At 43.4% G+C, this 8,999-nt stretch overlaps 1 long non-coding RNA gene across 1 annotated transcript; it reads right to left on the bottom strand.

Annotated features, from left to right (window-relative positions):
- Positions 1-317: 317 nt before the first annotated feature.
- Positions 318-8,692, bottom strand: LOC117282190. Its single transcript, XR_004512839.1, has 3 exons — positions 8,281-8,692; positions 5,267-5,366; positions 318-527 (listed from the first exon to the last, which is right to left on the bottom strand). It is a non-coding gene; the product is annotated as an uncharacterized LOC117282190 (long non-coding RNA).
- Positions 8,693-8,999: the final 307 nt, after the last annotated feature.

Here is an 8,999-nt window from a genome sequence, read left to right as displayed (position 1 = left end):
TTCTGAGGGCGCTGGCTTGCTTATGTCCCCCGGTTCTCTCCGGTCAAGCAGGTCAGCCGGCGCCCCCACCTCGCCACCAACCGGTCGGTCCCATGTGAATGATGAACTTGAAAGGATTTGAAAGGCAGATGCGGTGACCCAACCGAGGTACGAGTATTATCCCGGTACCTCCATGGAGGGAATAGGGAAAACCGCGAAACAACAGCCAACGTCCAGGTAGGGATTCCAACCGAAAACCGCTACACCAACTGGCTCGAAGAACGGGGACGACATTAATAATCTATAAAGTATATTTCAACGTATTCACTTACCTGAACAGAAAGATTTCCTTGGAACGACGAACACTTCGCGTTAGAACGCCATGGCCTCCTGCAGTCTGATGATCCTATCACAAATACTGTCCACGCTGTCAAGTGTCTAACACGGCGGATACTATCACCAGGCCGGCCGGACGCACAACACAAATCATCAAAATGTTCAACTCGCTTGAGCCCTCAGGCGCACGCACCCCAGCCCAAAACTGAAAACTGCCAACAACGGGATTCAGTGAGATGGGGCTAAGTACGGGGGAGTGGAGGTATAGCTCTATGCATTCCTAACCTCGGCACTACGTGGAGGTGAGTGATCAGCTTCAAGCCCCGGCCGCTTCACCCTCGTGAAAACACGGATGGCTTCAAGAGACTGTCCGGACGCGGTACAGAAGAAAATAATTGATGAAGGCTGCCATCTTAGTTATCAACGTTTCTGAGGAACCTGCTCCTTCCATCTTCCGGGCAGAATGTCTAGCCTCACACACTAACCCTCTATGGAGCGGCTACTTTATGCGCTTTCCTCCCCGGAAGATGAAGGAACTTGCTCAGAAAGCTTCTCACATCCAGTCAGTGTTTATGGAGACACGCCTAAAACAGGCTGTGCCACAGGTTATAGGGCAGGTGCCGGGTCTCATCCCGGGTGACCTTATGTGAGGTTCGTGGCGGACGACGCGGCACTCTTCGGCTTTCCCTCTGCTTCACACATATTCATCACGGCAGCACGAGGTGTGTGACAGCTCTGACCAGGCAGCACCTTATCAGTCTGGTCCCTAAGTTTGTGGCTTCATCTCCGACCCGACACTTGGCTTCTTGTAGAGTGAGGACGCATTACAATCAAGGAATTTTACACAGACTTCGTAATCTCAACTAATTCAGAGTACAGTGAATTGCTACGGGCCGAACTTCCGACGTTCTAAGTCGTCCTTTCCCCGTCGTGTCCACCCAGTCTCCTATCCACTAAGTACAGGGGGATAAGGCTGCCTGAGCGTGAACCTGGCCACTCACCTCCACGTACAGGTAGGTCTGTACGGGCCGAAATGTTATAACTTTACCAGGCCTGGACTCGACTACATTTGGCAGGGCCCAGCTTGTGCTCCCCCAAGATTACCTTCTGATATGCGCCCGCCCGAAGCCCGAATGTAGCCTCGTCTACATGCACTCTGCCCTGACTGCCGTGCTATTCTCTCGCAGGCTCTGAGACACGCGTGCACATGGCAGATGCAAATGTTCATGTTAGCCCGACCGGCACTGAATTTACATGAATGGTGGCTTACATGCGATTTTCCGGTTTTTGTCGCAGACTAACTTCAAAGGGGGCTGATATCTGAGGCGTTCAAGAACGCCAGTTTTCTCCTTGGTACCTCATAAAGTAATTTAAATACTTCGTTTCTTGCTTGTACTCATCCGCCACTTTTCAGGGCGTGCCTCCCTGCGCTAGTTGTTAATTTTCTGTGTCGCGGGCACGAGATGGGGGCCGATACGAATAACATCTCTGCGGGGGGAAACAAAATGGAATGTTAAGGCCGGAAATGCCGTACGTAACGTGTTATTGCTGACACTTCAACCAGGCTCGAATCCAGGACGAACCTAAATATTACCTGTGCTACCTGGCTAGGGCCACTGCAGACACTTACGTGGAGTTACACTACTGCTCTAAACATATGCAGGTCTTCATGGCGTGTTGCTTAATGACGTACGGGGCATACGAAACCGACTTGTTCGCTGAATCCGTCAGCAGATATTACGGGGGAGAAGGGGCTTTTCATTAGAATGCATCAAACAATGGAGGTTCGGAACGGAGATAGTGGAAAGGTCCACCCTGAGATCGCTGGAAGATGGGGAGAATGATTTACGAGAGATGAAACTCTTTTTAATTTATGGAAGCAGATGGTCAATAATGGAGAAGAGGCCTGGGGTGGGGGGACCGTACAGAGGAGTAAGTAAGTAACAGGATAAGTTTTCACTGACTTTACAACAGAGCGTGGAGTTAAACACGTGGAGGGCCCAACACCTGCAAGCCACGGGAACAAAGCGTCCCTTTGAAATGTCTGCTAGCTTCCGTATTCAAGATCCTGCTAACCAGATTCATTATCATCACAGCATCACAATGCGATAATTTATTTCACTGCGTCACAGAACGTGAAGTGTGATGTTTCACTAGGTCATTTTCCAATCAGCCCTTTAAACCCTAATGGTAACTATATGTACCTACCAGCTGCTTTAACATTAAGAAACTCTGTGTTCTGCCGACAGAGTGTATTTGTGTATTTCGTACGATTTTTAGAATAAATAGCGACTATTTCCCCAAACAGCAATAACCAACCGGTTGGTCTCTGTCGTTTCCTGTGAGGTACGGACTGACTATATATATACAATATACATTGTTTGCAACAAATGCGTACTTCAGGTGATTAGTCAATGAGCAGTAAGGCAGACGATTGCAATTCACTTATAACAAAATCCACTCCGTTATGACGAAGCAACGAGATGCCAAGACGACGTTGCTACAACAGCGTCTGGATCCGAACACACGCAACTTATACTGACGGCGGCGGTTGCTGCTATGGTGAAAGCGAGTGCAAGTTCCGTCCATTCACAACTGCCGACGCCGATACTTCTACGCAATAAGTGCCAGCGTCGTCCTCCGCCCAGAACAATCGACCGATCGATAGAGCAGACTGGCTGGCCAGCACTCTCGGGTTCGCAGTCAACTGTCATCCGAACTTCAAAACACGCAATTATTTCTTTTTGTGGGGGTTTAGGTTCTCAAAGATGTGGTCACGCTTGCTAACTGCTTCTTGCTTGGCTTAATATTCGACCCTGAAAACAGAAGCGACATATTCCTCCGAAACTTCGGGTGCCTTCCAACGGGCTACATAGTCTTATGTCCCACAAGATACACCTCACTGATTGTCTAAAATCAAAAGCGATGGATATGACAGATAACGATGATATGAAATAGATACACTGGCCAGAACAGTCAGCATACCGCAGGAGATTCAAAGCCAGCACCTCTCGAATACCAGTCTTGAGAATTATTGGTATAACAATCCACTCAGTCAAAAGAAAGAGAGGTACAAGGAAACGATATTTAAATTTTCTTTAAATAATAAAAAAGTCCCCCAAAATATTTTGAATAAATGGCATAGGTTCTGGGCTAAAATCTGTTAAACTTCAAGTTGAGTTTCATGTAATACACAATACTATATTCTTCTGGCAGCATTTTGGTAAGATGACAGCTACAGTGTTTCCAACAGAACTCAGTATTTTCTGAGACAAAATGTGTGGACAGACACATCATCCTAATAATATACTGAATATACGCAATTTATTATGCATAAAACATGACAAAACAATGAATACAGTTCTGTTTGCCTTGATACTCAATGTACTCTGTCTAAAATATCTCTAAAGGTACATCATAACTTGAATAGGTGACCTTAAGGAACCAAAGTCCTGTGAATTTATCGTGGTCTCTGGTATGGTGACTTCGATGTCCATTGCGTATTGAAAACGGGATCTAGTGCCTTTATAACGATTCAACGATCTACTTCACAAAATGATGATGATGATGATGGTGCACTCTGAAAGATGACTTAGACACAGTACATGTTAACTGCTATGAAGTTTGCTAGTGAAACACGGTCTTGTACATCCAAGAGAAGTTGAAGACTAACTTGGCTACAGATCACAGCACGCAGTCTCTCAGCCCATTCTCATATCTGCATCAATGTAACAGCAGTATACTTCCTAACTTCTAAGGGAATAAGAATGTAAACTGTGAATTCCACAGTGTAGCGCACAAAATTCTCAGTTTATCATGCTTATTAATGATCCATTACTTGCTTACTAATGGAGCTGAGCCCATCTTGAGGAGAAGCCAAATCTGCAGCTACTCAAGAATTTCCCAGCATTCTATGGAACCTGAAGGTTCATTACCGTGTTCACAAGAGCCCTCCACTAGTCCCTATCCTGAGCCAGATGAATCCAATCTATAGCATCCCATCTTATCTCTCTAAGATCCATTTTAATATTGTCCACCCATTTAGGCCTTGGTCTTCCCAGTGGTCTCTTTCCTTCTGGCTTTCCCACCAATATCTTATATGCATTCCTCCTTGCCACCATTCATACTACATGTCCTGCCCATCTCACCCTCATTTACATGATCATTCTAATTATACTTGGAGAAGAGTACAAGTTATGAACCTCCTCATTATGTAGTTTTCTCCAACCTCCTGTCACTTCATCCCTCTTCGGTCCAAATATTCTCCTCAACACCGTTCTCAAACACCCTTAGTCTATGTAAAAGTAAAAAGTAAAGCTATCCCTGTACCAGGCCGTGAAGGCCCATAGGGTTGTGAGACACTGAGGGTCCTACACTATCTATACAATCGGCTCAAAGATTAATTCCTGGTATTCATTTCTGTTAGAGGCAGCAAGGAGAGCTGAGAACCTCAAATCCAGCTTTGACATACATAATTTGAATATAAACAAATGAAGTAATCAGTGATGTATGCCTAAAGTGCCATGCCAGCCACGCACACAGTTCCAGCTCGACATGAAGCTGCTCTTGTTACCTAACAACAGCTTTATACATTTAAATGCAAAACTGAACAACAAGCAGTTCATGGGAAGCACATACTTACACCTCAGAGGCTGGACACTGAACAAGCTCTAAGCATCCTTAAATAATGGGCACAGGCCACCCTAATTCTCCTCAAGAGAGTTAGGTTATGATTTGGTGGCAAAGCCTGACAGCCTAACAAAAGTGTGTTTTCTTAAGTACTTTTATACTGGATTTTATAAAGGTGTTCCACCCTGAATGTTATCTAGACAGAGCTGTTGGCACTGACATCATATGTGTAATGACTGGAGCCACCATCTTCTCCAAAATAAGCAGCAATGAAGTCAGAAATGAAGTTTTACAAAGATACCACAGAAATTAATACCCCTACCTGGAATCACAAGGTCACCAAAATCACAGACATGTGATAAGTCAGCATCAGCTCTAGGACACTTAGTTGGATCCATTTTATTTGGATGTAGTATGGCACCCTATTGAACAAAACAAGGATTAATTTGTAGACACTTACACGTGCATACGATAGAAAAATTTGGATGTGGTCCCATGCCAGAACACAACATTACTGTGACTCATTGAATGTCACAGTGTAGTGAACAGCACTCCTACCTCAAGTCCCCACATCAAATACTGGCCAGACGACCAATCATCCCGACAGAAACTGCTTGTGGGTCTCCTCAATCCTGGACAAACTTCGGAATGTACTTCCAAACCAAGCCATGTTGGCCTCACCCACATCCTTGCTAACAATACTCTGTATTGTTCCAACAATTCCCAAAATAAGGGTGTATATAGTATCTTTATTCATGGGCTCCAGAAAGAGAGGCATCTGCTACCAACCCCCTCAACCCTGGACTTTTGGGAAAAATCTATATTTGAGGGAACTACAAAATACTAATAATAAAAACTGAAACAATTTTCTATAAGTTAGTTTTCTAACCAGATTAAAAATTAATCTTAAATGGCTTAAATTTAAGTTCATGTGCAAAATTCTGTCAGCGGCCATGTCTTTAGTGCTCAGTGAGATAGTCTACTGTCAAATTTTGTCAATCACGCCTAACGCTGACATAAGATGCACTTTCTTCTACCTTCTGGGAAATGTTGGAAAGTATGTGCACTGTAGCCAGACTTCAAGTCAGAAACCCAGACACGTCACTTTCATTGCAATAAGGGTTCTACATGGCGTGCAGACTGACCCAGCCTATCCAGTGTGCAGCAGGTCCTGTTCCCCCCAAGCATGAAGCTGACCATTCACCTCCATCGAGTGATGAACTAAAGAATGCATGGCTCTGTACCTCCATTCCCCTACTGAACTTCAAGACATGGAGCTCAATTAAGCTACTGCACTACTGACAGACAACAAGCAGGAGCTGAGTCAGATGGTGAGGTTCACCTTACTGTTATTTCCAGCAGAGCACTGACAGACTGAGTTCATCTTGTGGGAGCCGTAGCACTTAGAGCAGTGCCCGTAATGTCGTGCAGCTTGGGGGAAGTCTACTAGCAATTTCTAGGAACATACTGCCTCCATCTTCAGGTTGAAGAGGAAGCCAAGCAATAAAGTAGCATTCTGCCTTAATTTGTTTACGGGCTATAGCTGTTTTTGGTGGAAGAATGCTGCCATGGACGATGGACAATTTTTCTTACTCCTGCCATTATATGTTTATGTTCTTATTTCTGTTATGTTAGAATTTTATGGAGATGAACTGGTTATGAAATATNCGCATCCCCCCCCCCCCAGAGCAATGCTTCTAAAATCAGGATATGGCTTATAAGCACTTTTAAAGAAAGAAACATCACTAGGATGTCTAGATCTGGTAGAGCTATGCACTTCATTGTTAAGAGCAAGAGATGAGGAAGTGAAAGTGGTGGTAAGGCAAGCATTCAGCGTGTGTGTGTGTTCGAGCTTCTTATAATGCCAGAAGTAAAAAACAATACTGAAAAGTAAACAATTATGTAACTGCATAAAATGTTTTATTCATTTCAAGACCATATGAATTGGGTGGGAGGGGACTTTTTTCAAGGGCTGCTTATAGTCAGGCAAAGATTATGGTTTCCTGGTGCCTTGAAACCAGTATTTTTACTTCTTTACACTTTGTTGGCTTTCTTGCTGTGTTGCTTGGTACTTCTGTTTGTTTGTGATTTTTCTACTCTACTTAATTTTGTTGTTGGGAGGTGATTCTTTTTAAGTGTCATTTTATCTTTATACAGCTTTTAATATGTTTCATTACAAATTTCCATATAACAACTTCTCTATCTCTTATCCTACAGTAATACTATTATAAAAGTCTTCCTTGAAGATGGAGGTCATATGTTCCTCTGAAATATTGGTAACAACCTACCAGACTAAACTAAGTCACACCCCAGATGACTTATCAGCCACTACCATGAAAACCTCAAATCAAACCACTGTGCCTCCCTTAAATGTCACATGTCATGGAACTGAAACTGCAGTTTGCCTACAAACTTATATTTAATCAGTTTAAGAAATCTTTGCTGATCACCCTAGAGTATCTGAGGCAAAAGAATGCTTTTTTAAAAAATAATTTTAGTTTTTGGTATTTTACATCATACTTTTTCATGTCTGACTATTTTTGTAATTTTGGAGGGGGGCAAAAGCCTATCCCCCCCCCCATCTACAGCCATGATCTTACTGTGTTAACACGATAATACCGGCTACATTAAACACCACCGAACATTGCATCGTGCTTCATAATCGGCAGGTCCTGAATTCAAATTTGCGCCTCAGGACCAGCTATCCTGACATTTCTTTACGGGTTTCCTTCGTCCCTACGGTCCCTACAGGCACATACTGGCATGGTATTTAAATTAGGCCACGACCACTCAATTCTCCGTCATTTCCAAACTCATCGTTCACTATCCTCCTTCCATTCGATGCTACGGAAAGGGTATATGTTCAGTCTATTTAATGATGTATCAGTAACTCAGACAGTACAGCCTTGAATACATGATTATTGAATAATGAACTGGAAACCGATGTGGAAGTAGGTAGTCGTGCGTTACTATCCCTCTAGTTGGCTGAAGGAGCTGAGAAAAGCCACGAAAAGCATTCAGAATAGCTGGTGTCGTGACCAAGATTTGAACCGGCCTCCTAAATGCACGTCAGAATCGTTACCCCTTCAGACACCATGCTCGGCTGGATAAATAAACCAAAAATGGTTATACTGACTATCTAGGGTGCAAGGTGTTCTATAATTACAGGATGATTCCCACATTTTCTTAAACTGTACATTGAACGTGCCAGGAAGACGCGGGAAAATGTATCTCTAAACCAAACATTCGCCCACAGGGTAAACACAACACTTATACACGGAAACAAATACCGGAAATGGCGAAGTCAGTTTATGGTCACCTGATAACTGCACTCACTTCGTTGAATGTTACTGTATACAGCTGGAAGTAATTTCCACACGAGACACTTTGAAGTTTCCCGAAACACACCTACAAAAGGTGCAACGAAAAACATATTCTACATAGTAGCCATCACAACGCATAACGTTAATGCACTTACTGTCACGAGAAAAAGAGTCTATTCTGGGTCTAATATTCAGAATCGACCTAATAATTTTGAATGGCTCATTGGATATCACCAAGAATTTGAGTCTGTTGAATCTATACCTATAGGCATCCACACTAGGTATGACATTTATGCACCAACATTTGCCAGCCTACTAATCGATGCAGTAGTTTCCTGCTGTAACGATCATACCGCCAGTAACATCGGCCTCAAATTCTCAAAATGCCTGCCACCGCGGAATAATTACTACAGATACGAGCTATGACTGTCCACGTACCAATTTTGCTATTTTCTTTTGTCCGCGTATCAATTCTGCTATTTTTTCTATTGTGCAAAATACTTGTAAATATCAATATTGCTTTGGGTTGCAGTAGTGCTAAGTGCCATCTATACAGTAAGTTTTACATTTCATGGTACTAATTCCGGCATCGTTAGCTGAGTTGTATACAAAAGCTGTACAGTCTGCTTTTACCGGTTCTCACGGTCTCTTAGCTTGCAGATTTCTTATATTTTTTCTTCTACCCTGAAGATGGAGGCGATACGTCCCTCCGAAACGTCGGTTAACACCACA

Source organism: Cryptotermes secundus, unplaced genomic scaffold (assembly GCF_002891405.2).
Source record: "Cryptotermes secundus unplaced genomic scaffold, Csec_1.0 scaffold462, whole genome shotgun sequence".
In the NCBI taxonomy this organism is placed as follows: domain Eukaryota; kingdom Metazoa; phylum Arthropoda; class Insecta; order Blattodea; family Kalotermitidae; genus Cryptotermes; species Cryptotermes secundus.
The sequence above is the reverse complement of the archived record's forward strand: the minus strand, read 5'-3'. Positions and strand labels throughout refer to the sequence as shown.